This window comes from Vanellus vanellus (assembly GCF_965231255.1).
Source record: "Vanellus vanellus genome assembly, chromosome: 1".
NCBI lineage: Eukaryota > Metazoa > Chordata > Aves > Charadriiformes > Charadriidae > Vanellus > Vanellus vanellus.
The window spans coordinates 198596325-198617928 of record NC_138905.1 but is presented as its reverse complement, the minus strand read 5'-3'; the positions used below and the strand labels follow the sequence as shown (position 1 = coordinate 198617928).

The 21604-nt window shown below is 37.1% G+C and overlaps 1 protein-coding gene across 1 annotated transcript in view; it reads right to left on the bottom strand.

Moving 5' to 3' along the window:
- Positions 1 to 21604, bottom strand: part of UBL3 (ubiquitin like 3) — a 56247-nt gene that overhangs the window by 33708 nt on the left and 935 nt on the right. The gene's annotated exons all lie outside the window — the stretch shown is intronic.

Here is a 21604-nt window from a genome sequence, read left to right as displayed (position 1 = left end):
CTGTAGGGAGAAGTAAAGAGAATGTAAGTTACTTGGAGTTGCTATGAAACAAGAATCTGAAAGATTTAGATAAAGATCTCATTAAGGCCTTTCAATCACATCCATTCAGAAATAGCACCCAGATTATAAGCCCAAGTGATGATCAGAAAACTGTTACTGCCCACATAAACAGAACAGAGGCAGGGCAGATGGCTTTAGGCCGAGTTCCATTTGAGCTAATCAAAGATGTGTCAGAGGGATAGACAGATTTTAGCCAGACCAAGAGACAAGCCTGGACTAGAGAGGTTTCTGTACAAAGAAAATTACTGGTAAAGTTGTAGCAGGAAGAGACAAGTTACTGTCATCTAAAGAGCATGCAATAAAGATACTGCAGAAGAAACAAGAGAAAACAACTTTATAGCATCCCCGAAGGACAGACTACCTCAAATCCATTATCATCCCACAGCTGTAATTTATTGCCATGTCTGATCCCAAATCCACAACCAACAGTGAGACATACACATTTATCTCATTTAGATGTTGGTAACAAGTGTGTTATTTAGTGAACATTGGACATAGATAGATGAAGTAGTTGAAGATGACATTTCTCTCAAAGATTTACAAGCATGTGAGCAGGCACAGAAGGAAGAACAAGTTTTAAGTCTTCTTTAGTTGCTACTAGCAGGACAAAATCCTAATCACAATGACACCTGATAAAACAAAATTCCATTTCCACCTTAAAGCAAGCAAGACAGTACTTGTGTTAGCACAGCACAAGACATTCTCCTAAGTATAAATTAAGAAGTTTCAAGGGAGAGACTAAATATGTTCACAGCCTTTCAGCTTTTTTAAAAAGCCAAGGATTAAAAAAAGAAAACCAAATAAATTAAAGTGGTTCCAAGAAAAGGAACTACATATGGAACAACACAAAAAGACAGCATCCCTCTCAAGGTGGGTTTCCAGAAATAAAATACAGCAAACCATCTAGACACAAGAGGGAGGTCTTCCAGATCCAATCTCAATGTAAATCAAGTAACTATAATCCTCTCTTCCATTTCTGTATTTGTGTTCTTAAAATCATTTCTGTTTTCTAGTTGAAATGTTATAGAGTGTGTTTTTGAATTTTACCTTAACCTAGACTAATTAAAGATTATTTCAAGGTAACTTATGAACAACAAAGCAGTCATTCAACCTAAGGATTTGGCCAATTTATGAAGCATCTTGACTTCCCAGCACTTTCTGCTGGCTATCCAATATATACCCTCACAGAAGTTGTACGGTGTGGTCTGGTCCACCATGGATCAGGAAAATAAACTCTTTTACTAATTGTTATGACCAGAAGACTTCAGCAAGCAACAAGATAGAGGAAAGTAAACCTGAAGATGTGCAAGTAGGTTTATGAATGGGTCAAAAAAGTTTCACATATATGAAAGCAAGAACAAAGAAAAATCCCATAATGCCATCAGTTATTCTTATGGTAAATTTGTCTTTTTCTTTAATTCAACACCTCTCCTGTTCCCATTTGTGACCATTGTCCTTCATTCTCCCACCTCAAGTAAAGAGCTTGACTCCATCTTTTAGATAACCTCCTTTTAAGTACTAGGAGGCTGATGTTAGGTCTCCCCAAAGCCAGCTCTTCTCCAGGCCGAAGATGTCCAGTTCCCTCCACCTCTCCTCACAGGAGAGGTGCTCCAGCCTCAGCCGCCTGTGCTGGACATGCTGCAGATGATCAATACATTTACTCTCCCAGTGTAGTACAGGAAAAAAACATCCAAAGATGGACACTGTATTCCTAATGCAGTCTACTGAGTGCCAAACAAAGGGAAACAATCACTTTCCTTAACTTCTCAGCTTAAATCACGCGAGATGCTGTTAGCCTTACTCCTGCCAAGACACACTGGTGGCGCGCATCTGGCCCACTGCACTCCCCAGCCTGTCAGTCCCCAGCATGGATGACTTCTGGAAGTTAGTCCACCCCAGGTGCAAGACATCTGTTTTTGCTGAATTTTATGAAGTTCCTGCTGGTCCATTCCCTAGTCTGCCCAGGTTCCTCTCAAGGGCAGCCTGCCCTTAAGCAGGTCAATGCCACGTGCAGTTTGGTGTTCACAAACTTAATGAGTCTGTCTCCTCTTCCAGGTCACTGATAAAGTTATTAAACAATCTAGGTCCTACAACAGACCCCTGTGGGTCTGCCTGTAACCAACCTGCAGGTAGGAAACCAAATATGAAGCACTAGCTCTTAAGCTTAATGATCCAACCATGAGTTTCCTGTTTAACCAAGCAGGTCTATTGGCTCATCTACTCATTCCCCTGATTACTGGGATGGACTACCCCTGAGCTTAGAGGAACTGGAACTTGTAAAAAGCCCTGATGAAGAAAGCTCAGAAAAGAGAAGCTTCAGCAGTTTGGCAAGGGGCAGAGCACAGTTTCCAGCTGGCACTGTAGGATGCTGTAGCCTACAGTATCTCCACCATTATCTGATTAAAAAAAAAAAAAAACCAACACAACAAAAAAATAAACCCTCTGTTTCTTCTCCTACCATATGTCTGTCTACATAATACCTGAATTAACATAGCTTTTCCCACAACCAAACCAGGAATTTTAGGACTTTTAGGCCAGGCAAAAGCCCAGGGAAGAAAAGCATGTCTTATCAGGATGTTTTCAATTGTTGGTATATAAACCTACTTAAAAATTATTCTCATTTTACTCATAATCCTCTCTTGGCACAAGAATTAAATGTAAACTTAATAAACCAACACCTGAATCTGTTTAGAAAGACAAGTATATTGGAGGGAATAAATATCTGTTCAGAAAGTCATTTGGGATTTGAAGGCATTTTTTGTGCTTTTTTATTAATTCTTCCTGTAACTACTAAGATTATGAAAAGGTCATTTTTAAAATTCATTAAAACAGCATGAACTTTTCTCTTCATGGCTTATATTTGAAGGGTGAAAAAAAAAAAAAAAACCATAATGTTATTTTCATTAAAATTAAGATCTTCTGAAGCTCCACTTCTCTAGAACATTACCCAAACTCTTTACTGACTTTACATAGCTTTATAGCTGGTTTGGGTATTTTCTTATGTCATAATTTTATTTCCAATATTGAAATTGTTTCTTTGAGCAACAAGCATAGGAATTTTTTTCCTGTAAATCTGGATGGATCAAAAGGGTCACCAGGTATAAGCATTCACATTCCCTTGATATGTAAATACTAAAACCATTCTTTTCTTCAGGAACTCATTGCCTGTTTACACTTGGTATTAGAATGAGATAGAAAAATAGACACACACAAGCAGTCAAAGCGAGGAATATTATCTAAAATACTGTCATATCATCTAAAATACTACCTGGCAATTTCACAGCCTGCTGTGAGGATGACACTGCTTGATAATATGAATATGAAGGCACTATACATTTGATGTGACAATATCTGTATGGGTGCAACACAGGTCCCAGTGGCCTTGCAGGATTAAACTAAGAATGTTAGTTGTGTTTTATTACCCTTCAGAAAACTGAAGGGGTTTTTGTAGATAAAGCCAGGGGAATAGATATTCAAATAAAACAGTCTTATACACAAATAGCAAGGTATAGCACAGCATGTACATTTGAGTCGAGCACCCAGTGAAGCACAGGACAGTGATGCACGTATCAAGTGATCACCCAGCCATGGACAAGACCACTAACTGATGTCCCTTTCCTCTCCCTAACAAAAGCAAAGAGCAATATTCTGTTCCAGATCTTCCTCCTTTCCAGCAATTAGTACTAAATTCCACCAGGATGCATATTTCAGAGATGAGAACCTCTCTTGCAATATCTGTTTTCAAAAAATTATGAAATACACACAATATAGTGTTTTAGAAAACAACTTAAACACAATTTGCACTTTTCCACCTCTTTTAGTATCACTGACACCATTCAGATCAAGACATTTTGATGGTGTCATCTTTTTCTTTCACTAGCCTGAATGCTTAAAATAAAGCTAACAAAAAAAACACCCCAACACATTAAACAGAGTATATGAGTAAACAAAATGCAGAAAACTATACATGCAAGGAACAAAAGGTTAACTTCCGACTCAAGAAGATGGAAGGGAGAACATAACATTGTGCATGTATTTTTACAGTACCTTTTCATGTTACAAACAACAACAAAAAGAGAATAAACTTTTCCTTGTTTATTGCTTTTGCCTTACAAAAATCTTATCAACTGCTCTTCTCCAAAGCTTCACAAGAGCCTATTTTGCATTTGAGGAGAATTCTTTTCTTTGTTCCTATTTAGCTATTTATTTTTAATTGAAGTATCTTGCTATTTTTAAGTCACTCTTAACCCCAAAATAAGTTCACTTTCTCTTTCCTACTCTCACCTAAATAACTGAGATGGACGAATTTTTTTGGCATTTCATCTAAGCCCATTTTTCAATAACAACCTATACAATCGCAACCATTCCATCTATGGATGAGGGTAAATGCCCTATTGAAGGGAAAGCAGGAATGCAGAATGATAGGTTATTTTGGAAAAAAAACAAACTCGCAAACAGGCAAACTCCCTATCAGCTACAAATTTCAAATTAATCACTTACAGACTTTAAAATACAAGGAATCCTGATGTAGTTTGGTTGCAAGTTCTTAATAAAAGAGCTAATGTATCTAATAGCATTTTGTATCAATATTGATGGTCACAAGCTGCAGCAAGGGAAAATTCCCACTGCACATGCAGTTAAACCCTCCCAGTGAAGGTAGTTTCAGCTCTGTCACAGAGTGGTGTTTAAGCTCTGGCCCTGAAAGGCGGTGGAATTGGCATCTTTGGACACAGTCAGAACTCAAGTGGACAAGGCCTGAGCAACGTGATCTAAGTCTGAAGTTAGCCCAGCTTTGAGCCACCATCTCAGTTAGCTCTGCTTTGGGCTACACAACCTTCAGAGGTCTCTTCTAACCTTAAGACTACGTGACCTATAAATACAGATTTTTCTTACATTTGAATACCATTTGTATTTAATGCATTCCATATATCAAGGCACTGATAAACTGAGTAGAGCTTCAAAGATCATGTTTGGCAGCCCCACCAACAGGTTTAAGCCCAACTAATAAATTCTGGAAAAATAACACATTATGAGTACAGAACTGTATCTCTGTATAACAACCTCTGACTCACAAATTTTTTGAGACTCCAAGAGTTAAAAAGAAAAAAAAAAAAATCTTATTCTACCTCAACAATTTATACGATTATCTCATTACTACAACTGATAGCTGAAGGGCTAAACAAAAAACAAACACAAATTTTACAGGAATAGGTGAACACCTCCAATGCCTCCCGCACACGTGCAGATTGTACATTTTTTAAAACTCATGTCCTCTGTCAGGCCAAAGGATTTTTATTGCTACAGATTTCTCACTGTTCCTCTGATTTATTTACCCACACACACAAAGCAGCACCAGTAGCAAGATTAATTTCTGATAAATATGGCACCAGGAATGTGAGAAAGGACCGAGTAAATATTGCATCAAAAAGGTATTAAAATGAAAGAATCTTATTTCTCTAATTCTCTTCTTGGTTATCCAATTCCATCTGAGGTTTGTAACAACAATAACTATTTAAACTAAAAACTATTTAGGTATTCATGTGCCTTTTACTATTAATATTCAATTCACAAAATAAATAAAAAAAAAAGAGTGCTTCTGTTTTGCCTGACAAGCAGCTTTAAGCTATGTTCATTGTTACAATCCTACTTGGAGATGGATATTGTCTCAGTACATTGGTGGTTACATAAATGTAAGCACGATTGGATCTCTAACATTCAGCTAGCTTGATTTTTCATAAAGAGAGTGCATTTTCTCTTACATCTGAACTTGTGTGAGTGCAGGCTATCAATGAAAGGGATGCTCCCACTTTCTCCCCTTTTCTGGGGTCAGATTTAGCGAACCTAGTATCATCAGACGAGCGGGTTTAAGCTGGATGTATGGAAAAGCTCTAGGGAAATTTCTGGTAGATTACTGCTCCATCAAATCACTCAGTGGCCAATTCCTCTTTCAGCTGCGTGACCACTAAATCCTACCATAAGGACATGGTGGAAACATGGCCAGTGGAGGGCAAGTGTTACATGGCTAGTCACGTGTAGACAGAATGACTAGATGGGAAAGTAGAGGGAGGAACTGAATTGCCAAAACAGAGCTTACAGCACAATTTTGTCCACTGGTTCATCAAAACATTTGAATGAAGGCATTAAGTGTTAGGTTTGGCTGTCTGGGAACACAGATAAATGGACTGTCTTGCAATCACCTTATATACCCTGGTTTTAGCTACAAAGCTTCCAGTGAGACTTTGAAGACAAAGTCTTCAAAGCTGGGGCAAAGGAGATTTTAAAAGCATAGATTTGAGGTCCTTGATCTTCCTAGAATAAGCCTCTGATGAGCTGGGCCAATAAAGTTAAGCCAAAGCAAACCACATACAAACAGCAGAGACTGGATGCAATTAATTCTCAAGTTCAGTTTATCCAAGGGGCACATGCATACAAGAAAAGCAAGCATTTCAAATATTTTGATACCATAGCTTGATTAGTAGCACAGATGTCCTCCATACAATAGCGACAAATTCTTGTTTCCATTTCATATGCTTATCTACACTCCAGAGACATAGCAAAATGCTAGTCCATCAAGATGCACCAAAACAGAGTGCTGCTGTTCTGAAAAGATCAGAAAACAAAGCTAGACAGGACGAGAATATACTGGGGTATTCATACACAACACTGAGTCCAGAGGTTTCATACTTTTAAGTGGTGCAGACACCTCTAGCAAACTCTGTGATGAAGAATAAACAAACAAGGATTTCTACATGAAGCTAAGCCAAATCCTTTCCCAACCCAACAGTCTCAACCCGACAGAACTGAGTGAGCCAACAAAAGGAGCTTTGCCATTTTAAGTGTAAGCGATCAGACACAGCACAAAGTGTATTTAATGGAAATCCAAATCAGAAAAAACAGTGCATCGCCTCAGGTAGCTTCTTCAGCTGACTTCTGCTAGATTTTACTTGTGCAATATTTTACAATTTAAAAAAAGGCAAAACTCCTGTGGAAGACAAAAATGAATTTCTAAAACTACATTTTAGAGTTAAAGCCAGCTCTAAACTGCAGTCAGCAAAGAGTTGGTTTCTAATTCTAAACTATTTTCTGCAATTTATTATTTTTTTCCTGAATACCAAGATTGTTTTGCTGCAAACTAAACAGCAGAATAGAGTGATTAACTAACCTGCAACAATTTTCTTTCCAGACTTTTCTAAATACCAAATTTTCTTCCTTGTCCCATCAGCCCTCATATAAATTATAATTAAGCATAACGACAACATAAGACCAAAATCTGCCAGGTCACCCTGACACCATTATTGAATAGGTATTATTTACCATGAAGACAACACTTAAAAAGGGCAAATGATTTCAGTAAACTCTACTCAGTCTGTATTACCATCCTGAAACACTCATCTAAAAGAAAATAAAGTCACAAAAAGCTGTATCATCTCACAGGGCCAGATAAAGAAAGGAGAGTGCCAGACAGATTAACTAAATGCCACTTGGGTTAGATGTCAATAGGATTAGAATGGACTTTGGGTTGTTGCTAGCAAATACATCCACATGTCTCACAGAGGGTTTGGCGAGAAGGCACATGTCTTGTCCTGTGGAGCAGCTCCAGACCTAAGTGGGAGGAGATGAAAGCACAGACTAGAGGAGTGCAACAGGGGAAAGGTTTCAAATACATTCCTCAGCCAGAGACTAAATATAAGGAAGTGTCAGACAAGCTAACAGAGTCTCAGATCAAAATAAAAAAGCTTTTTTGTCAATTCACAGAAAGCCTACTGTGTTATTCTTAAATGCACGCCTCCATCCAGGCAACAGTGCAAAATGGACAGCTGGCTAAACCCATCCAGAAAAAAAAATAAGCTTCTGGTGTATTTAACAGATGGTGGCACAGGTTATAAAATTGGTCTTTGCTTCAGTCTATGAATAAAAAACTTTTTAATGTAACTGAGATACAATATTTAAATAGCCTTAGAATCTTTCTCAAATGAAACGAAACCAAGCACTTATTGTAGCGCGTGCACTTACATTTAGAACAAATACCATGTTTCTGTAGTTTATATCCTAGTTCACATTTCTACTGTTTAAGAGAAAATCTCCATGCTCAGAAAAATTAGGAGTTTTAGGGTTACCTTCTTGTACCTCAAGCAAAAAAGTTAGAGGTATGCCAAGCAAAAAAGCTAGAGGATGCCTGAACGTTATGTTGCTTATTAGAAAAAACAAACCAAACCAAACACCCTTCCTCTCATTCATATATCCACCAAGCTGCCTTCTATATGTACTCCTTTGGCAGGTAATGCTATGCCACCACACCCAATTTTCACAGAGAAAAGAGTAATTTTATAATCTTTGTTTTATATCACAGGGTTTGGGGGGAAAGGAGATTTGTTTTAAATAAGTATAATTCCCTTCTACTACTTTATAAAACAAAGTCTTAACCTTTTCACCTGATGTAGGGAAAAGTGAAGGTATCTTGTCAGCAACATTATTTTGCATTAGGGATTTTTCTTAAACTTGCAAATAAACATCCATCAGTTTTGTGACCACTTAAACAGCAGGTTCAATGCCACAAAAATCAAGCTCAACATGGGGTCAGGTTAGTATTAAAAGTAACACAGCCCCATATTTCACCAATTTAAAAGTAAAGCAAAACACAGACCATAACTGCATAACTGTAACTTTTCATTCTAATTTAAAAATAAAACTATAATATTTGTACATGGTTTAGTATTAAATTTGCTCATTTACAGAGACTTGGCCATGGGAACACTACTAAACTTACAAAATCCAAATACCTATCATTACAGATTAGGCACTCAGTTCTCTACATACATGTATCATACTGATGCTACAAACATGCATGATACTTACTTTGGAGCCAGCATGAGTTAGGTGGGCTGACCTTCCCTCTAATACATTACATTGGGTGAAAAAGTCTATTCCCACAAAAATAAAACCCTAAAATTTGACATAGAATAGAATACTTTGCACATTCTATTCATAGATATGTAACTATTAACCTAAAAATAATTGATTAATCATCAGTCTCCAAAGAGGAGGAAAGAAAATGTAACGGAGACATACACATGCACAGATTTGGCAAGATAATGCTTTCCACAGCATGGAAATCTAGAACTAGGTCACAGCTTTATCCTACAGATCATTTTCAGCTTAGTCTGAACAATAAAAGTCTTTTGAATAAACTGCCTGCATTCAACAATCATGATACACTTTATAATACAGCTTCTATTTGTGGATGAGTGTAATAGTCCATGTATCCACAGCAGAAAATGGATGGAGTTGAATGAATATATTTGTGGGACACTAGTTCTTTGTTTCTTTATACTTAAAAATTATTTTTTTTAAATAATAATAATATCTGACTCTCCGGGTCAAGTGTTATTTCCAGGGTTCCTGATTTATCAATTCTACTTTATACATTTTTGATTGATCTCCAAGTAATGAAATCTAGCTATTCAAAGGAGGTCTGCTGGAAGCACAAATGTAAAGATTAGTCTTGTCAAAGGAATGAAGACTATATTTAGATATGTATCTATTTATACAGTTACCATATAAAGATTCCTCTACATGAAATTCCTCAAAATAGGAAGTGTTTCAGCAAAATAAGATGTAGCCTTTAAGTATGCAGAGACAAAATATATTTAGCTTTAAGTTAATCATGAAGTAGCTTGGATATTGTTTCCTCTTTTACAAATACTACAACAATTAGTGCTGGAAAGGTTTCATTTATCATCATTACATTTCTGTATTAACTTTAAAAAAAAAAAAAAACAAACAAAAAACCCACCACACACATACAAAGCTAATGTTTCAAAACTTAAACTAAGACAAAAGTGCTAATATGAAACAGCATAAAGGTAATTCAATCCATAACTCAAACTTTAGCAATACATAAGTATCAAAAGCTGCCCTCCAAAATATAAATGTAAAATGTATTTATCAAAAGAGGTATGACGTTTACTTCAGTATACAACAGGAAACCTTGCAACAGCAATGATAACAAGCTCCCCTGCATTCATACCTTATATAATACCAAAGAATCTTCATTATTTAATTATGTAAGCATAAATTCTCAACCCACTCATATTCATTTCTGCTCTGAGGATATGAAATATCTTGCAAACATTTCAGGCCCAATGTCAAGAGACACCTGTCAAGCTTCAAGTAGTAAGCCTCTTTCTTTTAATTTAATATAATAAAACCCAACCTATATCTGACTTCTTTGCAAGACTCCTTATAAAAAATTCAGTATCATTAAAACAACATGGCATTTGTATAGACAGTATTCTTTCTTTCCTGCTCCACAAGTATGATTACACACTTCAGCACCAAAAACATATCACATTTCTGCTGTGATGTTTAGAATAGACCACTGAAGTCCAATTTTATACAATGAATTACAAAGGATGGATAATGCTCTTTCAAGGACTTTGGACAATCTTCAAAATTTGTTTGGTAACTTAAATTACTTTTAAATTTACTGTGATAATAGTAAATTTAATTTTCTCTTTTTAACAGGTTGTGTGCATCAGCTTAGACTTGATCACACTTGGCAAAGAGATCTGCAATCATACTATACCTATTTCACCACAACAAGCAGTAGTATGCTATTCAAGTTTCCACATAGCTGTAATTAGGAGAAGATCTGCTAAGATAAAGGAAAGAAATTTATCTTGAATGCTGGAAAACTTACTTTCTACTGCAGCGTTCGCAACCATAGATGTGAAAGTTTCCTGTAGGAAATAACAAAGCTGGTAGCACTCCGATTTCCTGTAAACTAGAACATTTAGTGATTCTGAAGCACTACTTAATGAATTTAAGCTAGGAAAAGACAACCTACCAAAAAACAATAAGAAAATGTTGCAAATGAGGTTTTAGAAAGCCCCAACAGCCCAAAAGAATTACCTAAACATATACATCTAGTGATAATTTTAGGTGTTGTGAAGTGCTCCCCCCATACACTGCAGCTGCTCCTCCCGAAGGGCATGGGTCTCCTATAACTCATGGGTCATAGCCGTACACTCTCTCTGGCCATCCTGGACACATTGGCATGTGCAAACTGGCACTAAACACCATGTTTAGGCAACTGAATCAAGTCTTTGAAGCCTTATTGCTTTTGAGCCTATATTTGGTAATGTAAGATTTACTTTTGCCAGAAGGTGAGATAATGTTTACACAGACATCTCAATAATTTTTACACCCAGCAAAGTAACACACACTGCTTTTCTACCTCCATTCAGCACCAATACTGAAAATACAAATATTAAGGGATGGATCTGGATATCCCTGGAAGCATCCAAGGCCAGGCTGGACGGGGCTTCGAGCAACCTGGTCTAGTGGAAGGTGTCACTGCCCATGGCAGGGGGGGTGGAACTAGATCTCTAAGGTCCCTTCCAACCTAAACCATTCTATGATTCTATGTTTGTGTCTGGCAGGCAGAGAAAGGGCAAGGATGTCCTTCATCAGAAACCTGTTGTCATCTGACACATTAAAAACTTCATTAAACGGAATTTAATCACTAAGGGCACAAACCCATGTATGCTAGGAGAAAATTATGACGACTCCTTGACTGTTTCTTGCTGCCCCTCGTGCTTGTATAGCAAATTACGGGCCACAAATAAGCCTGAAGGCTTTGACCCAGCTATGTTTAGTGCCTATACCTTTGTCACTAGATGGTTGTGTAATCATGATTTGGCTTCTCTGTGCTCCTTTCAGCTGCTACCACCACCCAGCCTACAAACTGCTACAGCCGTCCAAAAAGACTACAACAGAAAGTGAATGCCATCTTTTCCAGCAACCCAGCAAGAGCTATCTTGAAACAATTCAAAAGATTTCTCTTCCCTATCCCAACAGCTCCACAGACACTCTAGGATTAGCCAGAACAGCTTCAAATAGAGCACCACAAAGCAACAGTTGGCATTACCCTAAAGTTAAAGACACAACAAAAATACAAGACTAGTATATTTTAAGATTCTGAATAAGTGAAATTTCCTATACAATAATCAAATTCCCACAAAGAGCTATGGTTCTTCCTAAAAAAAAAATGTATCCCGTTTTTTGGAACATGTTGCAATCTGCTTTTACAAGCAAAACCATTACATGATACAAAAGACTGCAGAAAATGCCATGTTTATTCAAGTATAATTATCTATCTTCCATCCCCTGCAAAACAACGTCTAGTAAAAGAAAAAAAAAAAAAAAAGATACTTCAAAATTGCACTAATAGAGGCGCTAACTACATCAACTTTCTTCCCCTCTGGTTTTCATTTCTATACACTAAGAACTACAAGCTAAAACAAAAAGATTTGGTTTTGTTCCCCCCCCCACCCCCCCCGCCCCCCAAAGAGAACAACAAAGGGGGAAAAAAAAAAATCATCTCCTAACCACACGTTCATTATAGATAAAATTTGTAACCTAGGACACTTACTTAAGCATCAAAGTCAGGATTGATACACAGCAGCAGAATCAACTATAAAAGCCAGGAAACTATTTACCTTCACTCCACCTTATCTGGCATTAGTCAGCACTCTGAATTATTCACTTTGGTGCTTGCCTTTTTTTTTTTTTTTTTTTTTAAGCTGAATTTGAAATGTACCAAGCAGCACATTTGCAGATAATGGCACTGGGTGATAATCACTCTGGGCTCTATGGATAGGGCAAGCTGGCTTTCCTACATTTAATTTCTAAAAAAAAAATATAGAATTTAAGGGAGATAATTTAAGAATAAAACTGCATCTCCACGTCCTTGAACACTGGGAACTCCTGTGGATTTGTTTTCTTCTCTTGAGATGGCTTCAGATTTAAACCGATAGCATGCTATTTAAAAAGTAGGAACATGAAAGTTGACAGTTATATTAAGGCAATATTTGACAATAAAGTGCTCAGAATTTCACTGTCTTTGAAATACCACCAAAAACACTTCAGCAAAATCATGTGATTCTCAATCAATAAGAAGAGTTGAAAGAAATATTAACATTGCCCTACAACAAAGCTGGTATGAAAACCAGCTTCCCCTAAAACATTAGCCTCAAAACTTGCTTTTTACAATTTGTTAACAAATATGGCTACAATCTTTCTCCAAATGTTCTTGGAAGCATCTATCAATGTATAAACGTTATTGACTTTTGCACCATTTTAATTAATTTACTGTCCACAACAAGTCTTCTGGAATAAAACCTTCACATCAGCACAAAACACACTAGCTTAACCAAAATGTTGATACAGTCATACAACTACTCTGAACAACCAAGACTGATAGACACTGAAGATGCACCACAGCAGAGCTGGCCAGAGAAATTTCAATAAAATTTGGCTAAAATATACAACATCGTAAAAAAACCCCAACAAATAAAACCAAACAACAACAGCCACAAACAAGAAAATCTTGATCTTGTTTGAATTTTCTGTCTGACTGCAGTTCAAACTGTAAGACCACATTCCCTGCAACTCTGCTGCTGAGTTCTCATGTAGAATATATTTAAGTGAAATTACATTCCACAATATCCACAGTTTTTGATAAATAATAACCTCTTCTCTCACAGATCTTCCAAAAATAAACTGATTTTTATTAAGTACTTGTTAAGGAGACTAGTATCACAGGAAGACTCAAAATTAATTAAGACTTATCTTCCAAGAAAAGTTTGAGCAGTACAGGAAGGTAAAGCACCAATCCAGTCTCTGAACGATGAGGAGGTACTGAATAAGGAGAGCGGGAAAAGCACATGATTCTGGAAGAACAGAATTATGCATTTATATCACAGCTCAGATAAATGTTGTTGAACAGTCAGGTACTGTACTGACTCTTTTTGTACTTCATTTTACAAGTAGGAGAGTTCCCTCTTAATGTGCGTTTTCCATTTATGACATAAATAGTGCTGTGGTACATACACCATAATCTCAGTGGCAAAAAATACAAGATACACTGTATTTGCTTAAAAGCCACAAGTCTCCATTGACAAAGACAACCTCAGCTGAGAAGTGCCAGGCTCTTTATATAGAGAGATTTTACGCTCTTCATAGCCAATTCTTGGAAAGATATATCTGTGGCTCTGGGGTCCACCCCCACCAAAACATTATAGATTCCCCATTAAAATCTTTCCAAGTCCTACTTATGTCCGGCAGTAAGTGCAAGAAGCACATAAGCTAGCGTCATCAAGTGTCAGCATCAGAGTGCTGGAACAAGAAATATTCTGCACCTGCACTGGAGCCCTCCATAGGGATTTCCCTGGCTATCCCCAAAGCAGAAGAAATGAATATGCAGGGCCTATTTTCATTCCCATAGGAAGTGGCATGTAGGAGAATGTTAAAAAGGCACATCACCCCAGCTGAGGTGAGAGATGACAGTTCACTGCAAAACCACATGCTTCTACCCTCTTTTTTAAAATGAATTTGAAAAATTAGAATTTTCATGATCCTTGCTACTGAAGAAGCATTAAAGCCCACCACGAGGCTCCTCTGCTACCCTATTCCGAGCACCTACACTCTTCCCCTGAACCACCTTCTACAGGACTCCCTTCTTAGTAAGAAGAAACAATTCAAAGGCAACCACCTCCAAGCTAAAATAATTTTGCAGATACCCATTGCCACCTTCACTGGAGCCCTCATCACAACCCTGCTTACAGTTTACTTAGCATTCCACCCACTATAGTGGATATTTTTAACCTCCAAATAATTTCAAAGATATGTAATTTAGAAAAAAAAAATTACCCGTTTTCAGATTTACCTGAAATCCCGATGCGTATGAAACTATACTGGCCAAAGGCAGTAAGTAGACAGAAATCAAACACAGTTGCAGTTTCTCTTTAATAAGATCTCCTAGTCCTCTTGCTATTAGTTCCAGAAACAAGATCCTCAAGACAAAGTCGAATTTCTCAGTAACAAGCTGTTCTCTTGGTGCCAGATCTGACATATTGTACCTCAGAACCCCAGTCTTGTATCTAGACAACTAGAAATACTCACTAGCATTTTTTTTTTTTTGAGATAAAAGCATCCCTTCCTGTGTACTTGAGCTTTAAGTGAACCAGCATAGAGCTGACCCTCACATAAAATACTCACCACATCTTTAAATTATACAGGTGGCCTTTAAAATAGCTTTTCTTGGAAATCCATAACATGAAGAATACACATTATAGCACATTTTGGCACAAACTCTTTGAGTATTCAGGTCAAACAATCCCTATATGTTTTTATGGCCAAAGGTAACATGTCAGACAAACCCCACTGCACAAACATCAAGTTCCTGACCGGAGATACAGTCAAACTAGAATGACTCCAAGAAACACTACCATGTGTAACAGGGAAAGCAGTACATCTCCTTAGGTGTTCACAAAACTGCTAAACCACCGATTCCAGTGTGCCAACCTCGCTAACCAGCGCAAGGCCGACCTCAGGCAGGGATTTACCTGCAGCACTACCCACACCGAGCAACTATTGGGGGGCAGCTACAGCACGCACATAATGCTGCACCACAACTTGTCCTGCTTAATATAGGACATTGCAGTCTAACAGTTAAAACCCAGACTATTAGGGCAAGTAAAAACTTATGAAATCCTCGTAAGAGAGAGCACACAGTTCTACTGAGAGAACAGCTTTTTAATTATAAGTATAAGCATACAATAATACATCCTTATCACCACTTATATGCTATTGGAAGTTACTAATTTCTTGTGTGATTTCATGTTAAATTCATTATTACTGAATCATATGGAGTTAGTGAATGGGGATTTATTGCCCTCACTTAAAATCTTTTAATAAAGCCTTCTGAAAGTTCGGGGGTTATTGCCAAGAATAGCTATACAAGTATACAAAGTATAAATCACTCAAACATCCAAGTCCAATGAAGTTTGTTTCCATCACAGATCAATACCCTGGATTCAGAAGTGAGCTAAGCTTTCACTATCCCACAGCACAGCTGTTATGTGTAACTCATTTGCACAAATTAAAAGTATATTCATTCACAGGCAAAATGACATAAATATTCAGATTTAATATGCCCTAATGTGTTGTGCAAATACAACCACAGAACACTATTCCAAGACTTAAGTTTATTTTTATGTTCATGTTACTGCCCATACAAAAATGAATTCTATAATTAAAAAAAAAAAAAATACTGCAACTAGGTATTTCAGGCTTTAAAAGCATACAAAGGCTTTTAGTCAGCTCCGTACAGCATACAAAAGATAAGCACGTTTGAAAAATGTTCGACAGTATATAATCTTAAGAAAATTACTGAAAAGGACTATTATTTTATAGTAATATAATTTATAACAACTTTCCTGAGGCTTACTAGCATACGCCACAGATAGTCACATCTAGATTGGCACTAATTTACCTTTAAGAAAAGAATTCTAAATTTACACCCCCAGCTACAAAAGACTTTTGACTAACACGGCACTTCACTATTTTATCACTATTCCATTATTTCTCTATATTAAAAACATACGTCAGATTCTGGAGACAGATTAAGTAGTACCATCTAGGATATATGTTAAGTATCAGAAGCAAATTACGGTGATGTGGATCTCTGCCAGACCACAAAGCATTACCATATCATAACTCCACTGAGGAGATACGAACCAATGCTACAGCATATGACTTTGAAGTATTTCTCTTTTTCAGATGAAACACATTGTTCTTTTAAATCTGGAAGAAAAACACATTTAGTTTCCTTGTGTTTATTTTGAAATTGGTACTACACTTTTATCAAGTCCTTGAGAGAATTTCTTATGCAACATGAAACAGTGAATATTGCGTAATGAAGATCACAGAAAAGCTTCCAGAAGAGCTCAGGACCACCCTTTAAAAAAAAAAAAAAAAGCACTAAACTTTCATTCCCATCCAAACTGCCAATAGATTCATAGATTAAGATCCAGATCCTCAGCTGCAGCTAAAGAGCACTTCAGGATAAGACCACCTTTGTTCCTCAGCAGTGGTGCAAGCCATTGACATAAATTATGTTAGCCTGAACACTAATCTGTGCCAGCTCTCAAGAGGAACTGAAACCATCACAGTAGGTAGACACCAGCACAAACATTTCCAGATTGCATCCCCATGCTGTTGAACATGAAGCACCATTTTGGTACCCATGTCCCACTAAGGAATAGGTTCATTTTCTGGTAACAGAACAAACCTACCAAACTCCTAGGCAGAATCCCTGGTTTTACTTGGTTAATTTATATGGGATACATAAAACTCAAGGAGTTTCTTGCTTGTTTCTGTCTCCCTAACAACAGTATCATGGAATAAAGTCTCAGCTAGGCTCTGCCACAAACTTTCCGTTTAACTCTAAACGGAATGTCCCAAATAATTTTAAGTAAAAGACCAAACCAAAACAAACCCACAAGTGTAATCCTGTCACTGGCAAGCTATTTTCAAATTTCTTTACAGAAAGTAGAAAAAAATACAAGTGTCACAATTGCGTAATCTGCCAAGTCTTCATTTTACACAAAGTTTCTATTTGTGGAAAATATTCAATACATTTTAAAATCAGATTTCAACATACTTGCAGAGTCTTAATACAAATAGAGAGATTGCCTTCACTGCGGACAGTTTACAAGCACCAACAAATTTATCTTCTGTCAAGGAGCTAAACACAATCCCAGTTAGCGACTGCAAAATACTCCAAATTTCCATATATATGTAGGAGTACTCAGCTGCAACAACATTTAAATATTTCTGCAGAACTATACTTTTGAGGCCCACCAGACCTAAAAACAAGAACGTCTGAACTTTTTCTTTAAGTGTTGCTCTCAAAAATAAAGAGACCTCCTACATAATTTTCTCTACATTCTTAGAAAGCCTGTTAGCAACTTTTCTCCCCCCTCAAATTTCAGATACAAAAAGCCCCCATAGTATTGAAGTGCATAATGCTATTCGCAGGACCTCAACAGATGTCTCAGCAACCTTTTTAAAAAAAAAAACAAAAAAACAAAAAAAAAAAACCAACACCACTTCTTGCAGGGTGTTGATTCTTCATTCTTCCCTCAGTATTTCCCCTCTATCATTGCTTTCAACACTTAGTGGTACATCTGTGAATTTAAATTTGTCTGGAAGGTATACCAAATGAAAAATGTTCCAGTCATTACTTTAAGATGTTCTGTTACACATGTGTAACAAAAGCTGTCAAAAATTAAAGGCTGTCCTTCTAGCAGAATTTAAAGGGTAATATTTAACAACAGATGAATCTCAAAACAGACCTCTAAATTATGTTAAAACTGAGAAAGAGCTCGGGTCTCAGAGTTTAGATTTGACATGAGAACAATGACATTAACATTTCTCATTGATGTTCTGCTTATTTTCAATAGGTTCTAAAATGAAAGCACTGCACTCAGTCATATCCCTTTAATAATTATGGTGAGCTAAAGTTTATACATGCAAAATTGTGGCAGGGAAGGCCTGCTACTTCAGTAAGCTCAATTAATTGCTGCAAAAACAAACTTAACATGGAAAAGAGTATTGATCAGCAGCTCTGTGGCTATTCTAACCATAGTTAGAATGAGAAATAACCAAGATATTGGATCCAATACTGTACAAAGAAAAGAGCGAAAATAAGCCGTACTATCTCTTTTACATAAAACCACAAGAATGATTAGTCACATTCCAGATATTTCTGGATTCCTACAAGCTAGAGTAGCACTCACAGGCTGAGTCAGAATGAGCTCTCCATTCTGCTCAGTATTACATAAGCATATATAGAGACATCACCAGAACTTTACATTCTCACTTCCACTGAGAAACAAAGCTGACTGACCAGAAATATAAAGCAAGTAAATCCTACTTACTGCATATACAATAACCATGGCTTTCAACAGTCACAGAAGCTGTACATAGGAAGAACACTCAGTTAAAAAAAAAAACATGCCCTTAGTCATTTTGTTTACAATACCATAAAAGTATTACTTACCAAGTCTGCTGCAAGGACCACATTGAGATGGGTTAATTTCCTACTACAGCCTTAAGCCAAGCCAAGGAAGAGCACTATGGGCCTCGATTTATCTAAAGTTTAAGTTTAGATATGCACGAACAGCAGTCACAAGCTCCAAGGTGAAATACAGATTACTGGTACCTGAAGCTGTCCCTAATTCCACAACCGAGAGCTGCAACTTGTCCCCAATTCAGGTCCTGATTGAGCTGCCCAGCCACAGATGACATCAGGCAATTTTTTTTAACGTGCAGCATTCAATGTTCCTGACTTAGAGGTGATCATTTTGCTACACTCAGATACTCAGCATTTGTTTTTTGTCTCTCAGCCCTGCTGGAACCTGCCAGCAGCTACTGCTGCCGTCAAAGCATTCCCAACAAGGGAGGAGTTAAATGTCCTTCAGCACACATCCCCTGCAGTATTTCGTGGAGTTAGACAACAAAAGCAGAGAGAAACCAATTCAGGTAACAACAACAACAAGGGTGGGTGGCAGGAAGGAAGGAACAGTTTACAATGCCAGCCTACACTTCCATCTGAAGTATAGCGCTGCACCAAGGCCCAGCATAAATACCAATCATTATCTCATCTACAGGTTACAGCTGTTCATCCCTGAAGCAAATGAGATAAAGGACATGCAAACATAGTTTCAGAGTATGTTTAATGTGTTCAGATGCTGTGCAATTTCCACTACAGTGCCATACATAAAAATGCCAGCCATTAAGATATTTCTTTTTGGTTGTTAGATAAATAGGTAAGATATTTTTTAATCTGTGGAAGAAAAAAGGTGGGTGGGGGAAACATTAAATAGAAATAATTTTGAAGCATACCCAAATACAAACACATATTCAATATCAGCTTTGACAAGTTTATCCCTGGCCACTGCTGCAAATAACAGAGGAGGTTCTTCATCTCATTACAAGAAACACTACAATAAGCTGCAAAGGCTGCCTCAACACATAAGGAGTCAGGAATGAGGTTCTTCTAGCTCTTCTTTCTAACACAGATCCCACCAATTCCTTCTCCAAAAGGAGGCAAAAACCCCAAAGCAAAACACTGAGAATGACAAAGCATAGGATACTTCTGTTACAACCAGCAAGCATTAGTGGAAAAATCAAAAAAGGGAAGGGAAAAATATCCATACAGAAGAACCTAACAAGCTATTTTTATCTTAGAATGTAATGAATCAGAACTTTCAACGTGCGGAGGTGTGCAAAATTACTGATAAATAATTAGACCTTTATTATAAAAAGAACTTAAGGGACTAACTTATGACTACATGCACAAAGGCTACTAGGGATACAATAATTTTCAGAACGAGGAACAAGGGTCTACCGAAGGCAAAAGGAAAAGCAATTAAAATAGAAAACCTGATATGCATGACTTCTTACATTTTGTTCCAATACCTTAAAATGCTATGAGTGAACTAAGTATTTTCTTTCTATCTTCCAAGCATATTATAATAATACTACACTTATTATTCTTAAATGGAAGAATTGTTTAAACTGAATGACAGACAACAAAACTCAGCTGCCATACTACCAGCTACTCTTTTTGAGTCCTTCCTGTGATGCTGACACTAACAAGGTGTGAACTAAGCAGGGCTTCCATTTGTTATTATTCTTCCATCTGTTGCCCCCTTCTAATATCATCCATGTATATAAGTGTTTTAGACCATAGACTCCATCTTCTTGCACGTCTACAAACGTCTCACACCAAACATTCAGTTTTATTAAAAATAATCTCTCCCATACTGCCTACATCTCTTAAGTATAGCATACAGGTTCAATAGCTGCACATAATAAAATTGGAAACCTTTAGCTGTTTGATAGATTTCAGTGTTCTGCTGTCTATCAAATGCCAAAAAAAAACACCTTAAAAAAAAAAAAAAGAAACAAGAAAAACCCCATCATGGTCCAAAAGCATCACTCTTGATTACTACTCATACAGAAAAAGAATTTGATATCCTAGAGGGCATGCAAAGAACTGCCCAGGAAGAAAGTGCTGGCATAGCCTTTTTGTACCTACATAAAACACACTGATACAGGAAACAGCGGACACTTTTCAGCCATACAGGCCCCTTACTGCGAACTTCTAAGATCCCTGAAGAATTGTATCTGTAAGGAGAAGTATCATAGGCACACAGAATACAGACACACAGCTTCCCAGATTCTTGTGCTAACTCCACTGACATAAAGGGGATTATGCAATAGAGTAATAACTTCTGGACTAAGCGTACGATTTTCACAGCTTTTTTTAAAATGGTCAGCTACAGTGTTTAAACAAATACCAAAAAAACAAAGTGATTAACTTCACAAGTCCATAAACCACCTCATGTGTCTTTATTATTACAAAAGAAATACAACTTGCGAACAGCCCTATTGTTATTCATAGTCAAACTGTAGCTGCTACCAAATGGCAAAACTGATAAATTATCTGATGAAATTATTGAACACATTCAGAGATACCCTGTTGCCACCACAACCACCAGCACAATTAAAAAAAAAAAAACAAACCAAAAAAAACAGGCACTAGATAGGCAGTATAGTCTTCAAGCACTGCCCCATACAAGCCTAGTCCTAATTAAGTCAATGAAACTACGCAAGTACAGAGGACTATATT